The sequence below is a fragment of the Pteronotus mesoamericanus genome, unplaced genomic scaffold (genome assembly GCF_021234165.1).
Source record: "Pteronotus mesoamericanus isolate MK-2021 breed Mesoamerican mustached bat unplaced genomic scaffold, CSHL_Meso_final scaffold_476, whole genome shotgun sequence".
In the NCBI taxonomy this organism is placed as follows: domain Eukaryota; kingdom Metazoa; phylum Chordata; class Mammalia; order Chiroptera; family Mormoopidae; genus Pteronotus; species Pteronotus mesoamericanus.
This window is the reverse complement of record NW_026555318.1, coordinates 1,071,768-1,084,844: the sequence shown is the minus strand read 5'-3', so window position 1 is coordinate 1,084,844 and position 13,077 is coordinate 1,071,768. Positions and strand designations below refer to the sequence as shown.

The 13,077-nt window shown below is 51.5% G+C and overlaps 1 pseudogene; it reads left to right on the top strand.

Moving 5' to 3' along the window:
* The first annotated feature begins 282 nt into the window (after nucleotides 1-282).
* On the top strand, nucleotides 283-962 carry LOC129086943 (hsc70-interacting protein-like; annotated as a pseudogene).
* The last annotated feature ends 12,115 nt before the right edge of the window (nucleotides 963-13,077 follow it).

The window sequence follows — 13,077 nt, the reverse complement described above, 5'->3', positions numbered from 1 at the left end:
GCCTGTGAAGTGAAAGGTCACGGGTTTGATTCCCAGTCAGGGCACGTGCCTGGGTTGCAGGCCGGGCCCACTGCTGTGGGTGTGCAAGAGGCAACCAACGGATGTTTCTCTCGCACATTGATCCCTTACTCTCACCCTCCCTTCCCGCTCTCTCTAAAAAATAATGATAATAATAAATATAAATTGACAATGAAGAGGTGATTGAACCAGATACCAATGTCCCTCAATAAATGAGAGGTGAAAATGTAAAGATGACCACCCAGGAGATGATAGATCAGTCAAATGATTGAAGAAAAAAGAACGGCTGCCCTAAATGATGGTGACTTATAGAAAGCCATTGACTTGTCCACAGATGTCACCAAGCTGAACCCTTGCTTGGCCATTCCGTACACCAAGAGAGCAAGTGGCTTCATCAAATTACAGAAGCCGAATGCTGCCGTCCGAGACTGTGGCAGAGCTATGGAATAAACCCTGATTCAGCTCAGCCTAACAAGGGGCGAGGAAAAGACTTCAGGGCCACTAGGAAGGAGCAGCCCATGACCTTGCCCTTGATAAAGACGCCAGTACAATGCTGAAGGTTCAACCAAGGACCCAGAAACCTGCAGAACATCAGAAATGTGAAGAGCAAGGGATCAAAGAAAGGATGAAAAGGGTTAAGAAGGCTCTTGGAGGGACAAGAGCGAGCCTGGAGGCAGGGAGAAGCCAGATGCAACCAGGAGCTCAGGGTGGTTCTTTTCCAGGTGGCTTTCCTGGGGGAAATGCCTGGAACGGCAGGGATGTCTGGGCCCAGGGAAATTCTTAGTGATCCAGAGGCTCTTGCAGCCACGCAGGATCCAGAAGCTCTGGTGGACTTCCAGGATGTGGCCCAGGACCCAGCAAGTATGTCAAAATATCAGAGCAACCCAAAGGTTAGGAATCTCATCAGTGAATTGTCAGTCAAATTAGGAGGTCAAGTGTCATGACCTTCTGACAAATAAAGCTCTTGCTGAAGGCAGAGCAACTTAGATTACCCAGTGGATGGCGCAATAATACAAACCAGTGCAACCTCTGACCTTCTCATGAGGAAAGCCCGGGCGTTTGAAAGAGAATCCTTCCCTCCTCCCCCAGACACAGCTGCACTGTTTTACAGTCGTTTGTCTTTAGGGTGTTCGTTCAGATAATGTTTTCCTACTAGGAATTATAAACTTCAAACACTTTTCAGCCTTAAAAATATTTTTAAAAAATTAAAAGGGTGCGTTGACCCTATACTTTTCTTTACTAAAAAAGGAAAAAAATAAAGACCGCACTGTACAAATGAGAAAGAATGAGGCTGTCACACAGCCTTCCACCCCTGCAGTGGGTCGGACCGACCTCCACTCCTGGCAGGACTGACCTGCCTCCCTAATCCGGCTGGTAAACCTGACCCACCTCACTGCGCACCTGGCAGAGCAGCAGCGTCCCCTGCCGGTGGGCGGGAACTGGCAGGTGTGCACAGAGCCCCGATTCTTAGCTTCTGCCGCCACTTTGTGGTCTTCTCTGGAAGTGCAACGAGGGGCCCAAACCGGGTGAGGCGGAGAGCGCAGGGCCGGTACAGCCCGGTTTCAAAGGCCGAGACAAATGTGCAGATCATTCTGGGCAGGGATCGAAGCTTCCAAGCTATTGCCCGCTGAAAACATTTCACCTCCTCCCTGCTTGTCATCTGACGGGTGAGAATACCTGTGCCAGTGCCCAGCCAGGTGCGTGGCACATGCTAGATGCTCTGAATCTCCAATTCCTGGGTTGTTGAGCAAAGAACATGAGCTGTGGCCAGAAGATGGTAACACGGGACTTGAAGGACTGCTAACCCACGTCCTCCCGGCCATCCATTTGGCTTTGCAGTCTTCATTCTTTCTTACCTTCATTCACTACGCACCCGTTCTTCCAACAAATTTCAGAGCCAAGCATGCGCTGGACAGCTGGAGGCTGCAGAAATATCTGAGAGCAGTGTGGTCCTGCCCCACGGAGCTCACAGTCTGGTGGGATAGCCTACCACCCAGTAACTGCAGGAAGCTGCAATGAGGCACCTATCGGGGGAACAGAGCCGCCCACAAGGCAGCCTGACCTTCTTGGTGTCAGGGAAGGTTTCAAGCAGCCTAAGAAAGGGTGATAGCCAGACTGAGAGGGGGCATGCATGTGCAAAGGCCCGGCGGTGGGGAGCGTGCCCAGCAAGTGGCCAAAAGGACTGAGAGGCAAGGACATAGAGGGGACCAGGAAGAGGGGGCAAGACCAGGCTGGAAGGAGAAGGGGCTGTGCCAGGGAGAGCCTCCAGCACTGGGCGAATGCACCAGGTTCAACATGGAGCCACCACAAGGTCTGGGGAGAGGCAGGCGCGTCTACTCCTCAGGCTCCCCCGTCCTGTGACTGGGCAGTTCTTCCTCATGCTTAGATGAAGTCAGCCACCTGTAACCTCCTGATCCACAGGCTCCTATGCCCTTGAGGCATCCACAGATGGAATCACCACCCTGTCCCCATGCCAGCCTCTCACCCCGTCACATCATCACGAGCCATTCCCTGGCACACAGTCGCAGGGCAGGTGAGAGGGTGCTCTGGGACCAGGCGCTGGATGCAAATCCCAGCTCATCCTCTTCCTGGCTGTGTGGCCTTGGGCCCAGTACCTAACCTCTCTGAACATGAATTCTCTCCATGGTAAAAGAGGCATAACTCTGCCCACCTCAGAGATGGTCTGTGAAGGGGATGGTGTTAAGAAGGGCACTACCCTTCTCCCTCGGTGCTCCCCCAGGGCCCTGGACTGACCTCTGTCATGTGGGTCAACCGCGCTGGTGATCGGGGTGCCCCTCCCAGTACAATGCCTGACACTTGGTGGGTGCTCAATGGCGTTAGTTGAATGAATGAGTGGTTATTGTGTTGATTGCCACTCCACAATTGTGACTGCAAATCCACAATTGCCACTAAGGACACAGACCAAGAACTGCAAACGGCGACAGTACCCACGGCTCAGGAAGATAAATCCAGTCGGATAAGGAGGAAACGCAAGACGGGGCCCCGTGTGCTCTGGGCGCCCTCTGCTGGGCAGGCCTGGCGCTGCCCTCACACGCCCCAGGCTCCCTGCACCGGGAGGAGCCCGGGCCGGGGAGAAAGGCTCGACCTCCGGGGCAGTTCCGCCCTTTCCCTACCCACCCCCTCTCCCAGGGGGACCCCAGGTCGGCCATCCACAGACATCTTTGTCCTTCCGCTCCCCTCTGTCCTGGTCCGTTGGCAAACACATTTCAGACATCCCTGAACCCCCACCTGCTCTGACTCAAGTTAGAATCACTAAATGTCGGAGCAGGTAGGGGGACGCAGTAGTAGGACAGCTGCCGCTCACTAGGCACTTTTAATTTAGCAGCCCGGAAGTGCAGCCCCTCCCTGTACAGGTGAGCAGCTGCGGCGAGACTGTGAAGCTTACCCAAGGGCAGGGATTTCAAGGAACCTGATGGCTTTCGTCTGCTTGCATGGGGCTCCCCCTGCCTCAACTCGGGGAGTAGGTGGGTCTTGAGATGGGGGCACGGTCCTCTGTGGCCCGAGGAACCTCACCTCGCCCCTCTTTGGGGCCACACAGTGTCCCAGAAAGAGAGAAAGTGGTGGACGGATCCTAAGTGCGGCCATCTTTTACCTGGGGGAACACTGCAAGGAGGCTGTGAAAGGACAAGGAGATGAATATTCACGGGCATTTCCCACGAGCTGGACTCTGTGATGACCCTTTCCTGGTACACCGGCAACAGTGGCCTAAGGCTGCAGTGCAGAACCGGGACCCAGACCTGCTGACCCCTGCCCTGCGCTCCTTCCACCCACTCCAGGTCTCTCTTGGAAAAGGGACCACGAAGGGGACCTCGGAAAGGGCAGCTTAGGAAGCACATGCACATACGACAGGTCTCTAGCTGGTGCCCCTATCCTAGAGAGAGGACCCTCCCCTGTCCGCCTCTTGGGGACGGGGTTACCTTTCGGGGCTTTGGTCCCTGGAAAAATGGAAGTTACGTGGGGGCCTTACCTCTGTTCCCAAGCCTGGTCTGTGCTGCCATCTTGTGGTCATAGCAGGAAGTGCGCCTGTTCTGCGCTCTGCATTCGGCGAAGTAACTCTTGGGTTGAGCAAAAAGAGGGCACTACGTTGGGACTCCAGGGATACAGCAAGGAAGAAGGCACAGCCCATGCCCTGAAGGAGCTTACAGCCCCGCAGGGTGGCTACCAAATGACATGGTTCCAAACTCAACTCAGCACCAGATCCTCACCAGAATAGGTCATGCTAAGAGTTTCAAAAGATGGAGTGAGCAGGCGCTAGCGGAGGCTCAGGAAAGGCTTCTGGCCGCAAATGATGTTGACGGTGAGCCTGAAACGGCAGGTGGGATTGGGAGCTCGCCGAGACGTAGGAAGGTGCTCCAGGGGGAGGGACGACCGTGAGCAAAGGCAGGGAGGCAGAAAGTCCTTGATTCTATGGAAAATCCAATGTCCCAAGCCCAGATCGGGTGCAAAGAGTAGGGGGAAGGTCATTTGGGAGCCTAATGGGCAAGTGTTTGCGCGCCAGTCTAGGGAGTTTGTACTTAATCCTTCATCCACGGGGTGGAGCCAGCAAAGGTCTCTGAGCAAGGGTGCGGCTTGACCAGGGGTCTCCTCAGGGAAGGCGCATAATGGCTGCGGGGAAAACAGAAAAGGTGCTGGGGAAAGAGCAGAGGAGGACGCGCCGCGCTGATGGAAGAACCAAGCGGGGGGCGAGCACTTGGGTCTGAGTTGCCGTCAGGACCTCCCCATAAAGGCGTCCTTCAGACAACCAGAAATAACTAACTTATAACAGTAGAAGCAGTAGCAATTGCTCACACGTGTACAGGCATTATAGTAAATAAATGCCTTTAATGCACACACGCCTTTGACTAGTGTTCATTGAGCCCTGACTATGGCGCCAGCCATGTGCTAAACGGTGTGTGAGACATCAGTAAACCGTGTTAGGTTCCAGTGGGGGAGGCAGCCATCAACCAACAGCCGCAATAAATGAGCAAATTACTTGGGGTACAAGGAGGTGCTATGGGAATAAGGAGCAATAACAAAGGAAAGGCATATGGGAGGTCTGGGCCAGAGGCTGCAATTCAAAATAGGGGCCGGGAAAGGCCTCAGTATAAAGGAGACATTTAACTAAAACCCTGACACAGCAGAATAGCAGGACGAGCCACCCAAAATAGGCTACTTGGGAGTAGTGGCTATTTTGAGCGGTAGGCACTTGAAAAAACAGCAGATGCAGGGAACCGCTTTCTCTAAAGTCCCCTTATCTGCCTAGAGACAGAGTCCCCAAAGGCACTCAGCTGTCAAGAGTCCTCTCCCCTTCTATGGGGAAGGCTCGCTCCTGCCCCAGGAGGGGAAGCGAGAGGCCAACCCACGTCCCGCCTTTGTCAGAGCCCTCAGGCCTCCCAGCTATTTTGCAGGCCTGTTCATTTATTCTAGACGCCCTTTACTCTTCCCTACAGGCCTATATTTCCCCTTCCCTTTCCCCATTACCTTGGTATTTAAGCCTGAATCCTAAGCCACCTTGGGGAGTTATTCAGTTTTTCTGCGTATCTCCCACATATGCACAAGATAGATGTGTTAGTAAACTTCCATTTGCTTTTCTCTCATTAATCTTCTATTACAGAGGGGTTTCAGCCAAGAACTTAGAAGGATAAGGCTAAAATTATGTTTTCCTCCTCTATAAGACTTTGGGGAGGGAGGTGTGTGAATATCTGGGGAAAAGCCAGCAGACCCCAAAGGGGGAGCATTTCTGGCATGTTCTAGGCCCAGCGAGAGAGCTGGCGGGCGTGGAGAGTGGAGTAGTTGCCCTGAGCTGAGAGGTCTTGGGGACTGACCACAGGAGGCCTCGGGGAGCCCGTGGGGACTGGCAGAATTCTGGAGGCTCACTGCAGGCTACTGCAATGGTCCACGCCGGAGCTGACAGTGGCTCAGCCCTGGGCAGGAGCCACGGAGCGGTGGGCAGCGGTCAGGCCTGGGTAGCCGGCACGGCGAGCCCCAGGGTTTCCTAGGCTATCGGACGTCAGGTCAGGGAGAAGGTCAAGGGTGCTGTCTCCACAGAGATGGAATCTGCCATGACCTGTGGTGGGGAGGCCACGGTCCCAGTGGGCAGGGGAGGTTAGGAGCCCAGTCCAGGGCCTACTATGTTTGGGGCATTTGTTAAATGTCACAGTGGGATACACGTGTGTTGATTCCATTTAACCTACCTAGTAACCGTGTGCCCACCTGCTCAAGCGTGCGTGTTTTATTATGGCAAAACGTACATAACATAAAATTTACCATTTTAAGTGTACCATTCAGGGGCATTGAGGACATTCACGCTGTTCAACAACCAGCAGCACCAGCGACCCTCAGCACATTTCCCCACCTCAGACTGAAACTCTGTCCCCACTAAATGGTAACTCCTCCTTCTCCGCTCCTCCAGCACCCCCGCAGCCACCCCGCTACTTTCTGTCTCCAGGACGCTGACCGCTCTCGGGACCGCACAGAAGTGAAGTCATACAGTCGTTGTCTGTTTGGGCCTGGCTTATTTCACTTAGCACGTCTTCAAGGTCACTCCGTGTTGTAACCTGTGTCAGAATTGCATTCCTTTCTAAGGCGGAATAATATCCCATTATACGTGTAAGCGTCGTAAGGTAATTTTATGTTCAGTGTTTTTGAGAAACTGCTGCGCTGTTTCCCAGCCCTATACACTGTTTCCCCACTTTTACACAGGAGGGTACTGAGACTCAGACAGCTGAGGGCTCAGACAGGAGGTGGTGGAGCCCCGAGCCAAGGACCCGTGCCCCGGGGTATTTCCGGTTCGCTGGCTGTGACCCTGACGCCCCATCCAGAGGCAGATCGGGAAATGGAGACCCAAGAGATTGAACGGAACCGAGGTGCCAATTTAGGAGTCGTCTTCATAGACGGGGTATGAGTTCGCCACAGAAGAAGGACTAAGGGGCCCAAGAGAGCAGGAATCAGTCTGGGACCTCCTAGTGTTACCGGCGTTGGGCCCCTGGGTTCCTCAAGGTAGAAACCGAGAGGAAACCCCAGAGAAACTTCCAGTCAGATTTTATGAAGCTGGTGCTCGAGCACAGGGGAGGCAGCACAGGGGAAAGGGGGTCCCCTGACCTGGCTCCGGGGCTGCTCTGTGGGGCTGCTTTTACAAGCCAGCGACAAAGCGGGCTTGTGTGAAAAGGCTGGCTTTTTGGAAAAGGGTGGGTGTGCAGAATTTTTTATTTCAAGGTTGGGTGACTCCCTTTTGCAGCTGCAGCTGCGTTGCCTGGTAGCGGTGTCAGAGCCCGTGCTGTGGGCTGGCGGGGTCGCGGTCGCACAGGCATCAGCTGGGAATGGGGGCCCACAGTAGAAGCAGGCAGTTAGAAGGGGGATAAAATCGCCTACCTCTGCACTTTTGAGTAGGGAGTGGAAGGGTTGTGACATTCTTGCCCAAGTTCCTTTGGACCACCTGGTCTTAACTTGCTTTCCTGGCCACCTGGTGTATTTTCTGTTCCCTGGGCCCAAGTCCCTGCGCTGTCTCGGTAGGAGTCCAGGGAAAGACGGGGGCGAGCAGAGAAGGCAAAGGGAGACTGCCTGTCAACACAGCCAGTGGTTATCAAGCCAGGCCCTCTGCCAGGCAGCTCTGCAAGCCAGTCACAGGCTTCTTGGGTGCTGTGTGACCTTGTGCTGGTTACTTACCCATTCTGAGCCTCAGCCTCCCCATGTATAAATGGCAATAATAAAAGTACCTGCCTCACTGGGTCACTGTGACAACTAAATGTGACAAACAGGATTTGTAAAGCTCCTAGCAGAGATCTGAGAGAGCATCACTGAGGCCCAGGGAGGGGGGAGAATGAGAAATCGCCAGGAGAGGCAGGGAGGTCCTCCCTCTCGAGGCCTGTTGGAGGGAGTGCAAACCAATTTGTCCCGGGAGGGTGATTTGGCAGACACCCTGAAGATACGCTATGTACTGTCCCACAAAATCCACTCAGAGGAATTTATCCTAAAAATACACATTGAGTTATCCACAAGGATGTTCATTTAGTGTTGACAAGGACAGGGGATTGGAGACAACTTAGATGCCCAACTAAAGAAAATCAGTTACATTATTTATGCAACATCCAGACAAGGGAATATTCCACAGCCAGTAAAAAGGCTGCTGTAGAAGTCTGTATATTAGTACAGAAAGAGACTTAAGATATATAGTTGTCACTCTTCTATTATGGAAATTTAAAAACATGCACCAAAGTAGAAAATATGATATAACAGACCCCCATGTGCCCGTCACCCAAAGTCAACAGTTATCAACTCATGGACAGTCTTTTTTTTTTTTTAAGATTTTATTTACTTATTTATTTATTTTTAGAGAGAGGGGAAGGGAGCAAGAAAGAGGAGAAGAACATCAGTCTGTGGTTGCCTCTTGTGTGCCCCATAGTGGGGACCTGACCGGAATCGAACCAGCGACACCTCTGGTTCATAGGCCAGCACTCAGCCCACTGAGCCACATCAGCCAGGACTCAACTTCATGGACAGTCTTGACCTGCACCCTCACCCACCTCCGCCTTCCTTCCACACATCTCATGCACAGTATTGCAGTATGTAGCTAGAGAGTAAAACCTTTTTCCTTTAACACGACTACACTCAATCATCAACCTAAAGTAATTAATCATAATTCCTTAAAGAAGGAAAATAGTTTCTTTACTCAGAAGACTTCACACATCAAAGGTGTGATTTTTCCACCCCAAGCACTTCTGACACTATCTACCCGGAGGGAGCTCAGCGCGGGCCTGCAGGTCAGGGACTCGGCCCCACAAGGCTGCCCCCCACTTCAGTTGTCCGTCACAAACAGGGCATCACCAGGTTACCCACAGGCCTGTCTGGCTTGACTGCAAATCGGGGGTTCCCACAGCCCCCTCAGGTTTGATAATTTGCTATAATAGCCCACAGAATTCAGGGAAACACACTATTTACTATTACTAATGTATTATAAAGGCTATTTACTATAAAATATGATCCGGATGAACAGCCCAATGGACAGGTAGAAAGTGCAAAGTCTGGAAGTTCAGGAGCTTCTGTCCCCGTAGAGTTGGGGTACGCCGCCCTCCTCTCGCATGCCGTGTCCACCAACCTGGAAGGTGCCCTGAGCCCTGCTGGTTAAGCTTTTTACGGAAGTTCCATTTTGTAGGCAGGACTGGCTAAATCATTGGCCACTGGTGACTAATTTAATCTCCAGTCTGTTGCACTTCCCCAGGGGAGGTTGGGGGTGGGGCTGAAAGTTCCAACCCTCCAATCCACGATCCACAGGGGTTCCTCTAGCGCCAGCCCCCACCCTGAAGCTACCGAGCCCCACCCCCACCCCACCCCCAGCCCAAGCCCCAAGTCATCTCATTAGCATACAAAAGACACTCATCACTCTGGGGATTCCAAGGACCTTAGAGGCTCTAGGGTCAAGAACCCAGAGGAACTGATTATAATAAAAGACACTCTTAGCACCCCTACCACTCAAGAAATTACAAGAATTTTAGGAGCCCTGTGCCAGGAACTGGGGAGACCAAATATATATTTCTTATTATATCACATTTATTATATCATAATATCACACTTAATAGGATCAAATTTCTGGTCAGTGTATAAATTTCTAACTCTTATGAACGAGAATTTAAAAAATTCAGGATGTAGTCTACAGAGAGCAATTGGGTGCATGTCTCTTGAGTCTTTCAAACTACAAGAATCTCCTCCATCTCTTGTCTTCCCCGTCCCACAACTGACTTACTGTAGAAAAAGATCACCCGTCCTGTAGTTTCCGGTCTGAACTTTGCTGACTGAACTCCCATGGTGTAATTTAACAGGTTCCTCTGTCCTCTGCATTGCTTAAAACTTGCTGGTTAGACCAAAAGTCTCTTTGGTATCGACTTTTTAGAGGGAGAAAGGAAGACGTCCCCATTTGTCCCTCCACTTATGTATGCGTTCATGGGTTGCTTCTTGTTCGTGCCCTGACCAGGTAGCAAACCCACAACCTTGGCCTGTGAGGCCGACACTCTAACCAAGCGAGCTACTGGGCCAACACTACTAAAGTCTTGATCCCTTTTAGGGCTTCCCCCTCCCTCTCAGCCAGGGCAACTCAAGGATGGTCCCGGAGAACTGTGCTGTTTCTCTTTTGGTGACGTTAACAGCCACTGATGACCAAGCCCAGATCCACTGATTCACCCAGGTTTGTAAAACAGCGATATTCGAAGTGTATCGTTCCTTCCGCATTTATAAACTGGAATACTTCTACAGAGAACCCAGCTCCCGCCGCCCACATACGTGCAGCTACAATTGGATTCCACTAAGGCAAGTTCTTACAGGAAAGGTGAGGACGATCATTTCTTTTATTTATCAGTTTCCAAAGTAATGAGATTAATTCCCAAAGTAATGAAATAAAGGTGAGGAATAAGGACATCCTTTAACCATTATAAACTTGTGAATTCAAATGTATTTGAAATGAGCATATTTGATATGATTTTGTTATATGTTTATAATGCAGTTATTATACTTGTAGTTATTTACATGGTCCCAAAATCAAATCTCCAAAACAAGATAAAGTAAAGGAAATTCAGCTTCTCTCCCCATCTTCTCTACCCCATTCCCTACTTCCCCCAACAGGTGATTCTTTTTTTAGCCACCCCACCCCCAAAAAAATACACACATATAGAACAGAGGCATACCTCCTCATCTACTACAGAACACAGAACAACTCAGAAACAGCTTGTAGACTTTGATTTGTAACAAAAATACATTGTGTTTAAATGTATAATAATAGGAAAAAACCTGCTGATGTCTCTAAGCACATCTGCTAGCTAGGCATCCCATAAGCGGGCACACCCTTTGTTTGGCCAAGCGGGGACGGGTCTCAGCTGCGCACGTTAGGGGAAGGCATGGGGCAGAGCTGAACTGCAAAGCCGAGAGAGGAAGAGTTTAAGGTCTGGCACTGGGACAGGATCCCACATGGAGATGCAGGAACCAGCAAAGGCAGGTCCCAGATGGAAAAAGAGACAGCACTGGAGGGATTGGGAGCGGTGTAGCCCAGCAAAGATCTCTGATCTGTGTTGCAGGGCATGCCAGCGCCCGCCACGGCGTCCTCCACAGGGTCATTGTGTAAAGCCTGCCTTGTTCGCTCGCGTTTCAAGTGAGAACGAATCCTTGGGGGAGCATCTGAACCGGTGCCAGGGCCCCGCGTGCTTCCTGACGCGGCACAAGCCCAGGAGACCCCCAGCGGCTGGCACCTTCACAGATATTCACATAGATATGAACAGACAAAAACATGTCAGGACGGATCTTGGACATCCCTAGGTGATAACCAACTTAAGTGATTTTGGGGGGGGGGGGTCACTTTTCTAGTGTTTATATTTGTATATGTTAAAAATATACAGTTGACCCTTGAAAAACACGGATTTGAACTGCGTGGATCCACTTGTACATGGATTTCTTAAAAATAAATACTGTAAAGGAATTTTATCTTCCTTATGATGTCTAATAACATTTTCTTTTGCCTAGCTTATTTATTTTAATACAGTATATACAACATAGGACATACAAAATATATGTTTATCAGCTGTTTACATATCTATGAGACTTCCAGTCGACAGTCGGCTATTCACAGTTCATCTTTTGGAGCGTCAGTAGTTAGAAGCAGATTTTCAACTGCACAGGGGTCATTCGGGGATCTACTGGTTGTATTACTTTACAACTAGGGGAAATACCATCATTTTAAAACACTGAAAGAACCAAAGGAAGCGCGTCCTCTCAGGAAGAGCATTATCTCGGGCAAAGAGGACAGCTGCTAAGCTGTTTGGGGCAGAGGATGACCAGCAAACAGGACTGACGTGGGTGAGAAGGCTGGAGAGACGGCCACGTGTGGGAGTGTGGATGTGACACTTGTCGTGCGGCGCTGACACCCCCTTCAGTCTGGAATGGCCTGGAGCAGTTCTGTTCCATGGGGACTTAGGGCCTGTTGCGTAGGTAACTTTACATTTCTTAAGTGGCTCCATTTTTCAAAAGGTAAAAAGAAACAAGTGAGATTAATTGCAAGAATCTATTTTATTTTACCCACCATATCCAAAATATTTTTTCAATACGCAATCTATGTAAAAATTACTAAGATATTTTACGGGTTTGTATGCTAAGCCTTCACTAGAGCACATCCAAATTGGATTAGCCCCGTTTCCAGGGCTCAAAAGCCCCCTGGGCCCCCGCTGCCAGTCCCTCTGGGGGCTGAGTTTAATTTGGAGACGAGGAGAGGTCGCAGGGTAGGGCAGGGGCTGCCCAGGGAGGCCTGGGCACCCCCAGGGGATGCGGCTCGGAGCTGAGTGCTGGGAGCCAGGTGCAGAGGTGCGGCTGAAAGTGGGTCACAGGCCAGTGGGGGACACCAGCTGTGCCCTGCAAAGTGGTGACGAGTGGGGGAGGGCTGAGCATGGGCGAGTGCCAGCTCAGGACTCCACTCTGGCTGGCTCAGTGCAGCCTCAGTGACTGTTCAGCTTTGGGGGGGAGAAAGGGGCAAAAAAGGGCACTCTTCCTCAGAGGCAGAGCTGATTAGGCCAGGCCCTGGCTCAAAGCCCCCTGAGGCCCCAGCAGCCGCGGAGCCAGGCCCAGCCTCCCGCACGACTGAGGCCAGCGGGCACCCCAGCCGGAGCCTGCTGCCCCCCCTCCTCCCCCCTCTACACCCAGCACCCCTACAAGCCCCCCCCCAGCCCCCTGCATTCTTCAGCTCCTGGATCCTCAGTACAAACCACCTACTCTCTCTTTCCCAATTGGTAGGAAAGTTCTTCAAGTCCGCGGGAAGAACTTGAGCATTGCTGCACATGTGCTGCTGGGTACACAGAGAGGCCTTCCTGCAGACGGCCCTTGTGTGACTTATATCCGCTTTCTCAACAATAAAAATAAAACGAAAGGAGGTTGGAGGAGCTGTGGTCTGTCCCAGGCAGAAAACCCTACCCAGACACACCTGTCAGCTTCTCCTGGGAGAGGGACCAGGTCTGAACTGATTTCCATATGACGTGTCCAATGCCCTTCTTCTTATCCAGCTGGAATATGCGCGCGCGCGCGCACACACAC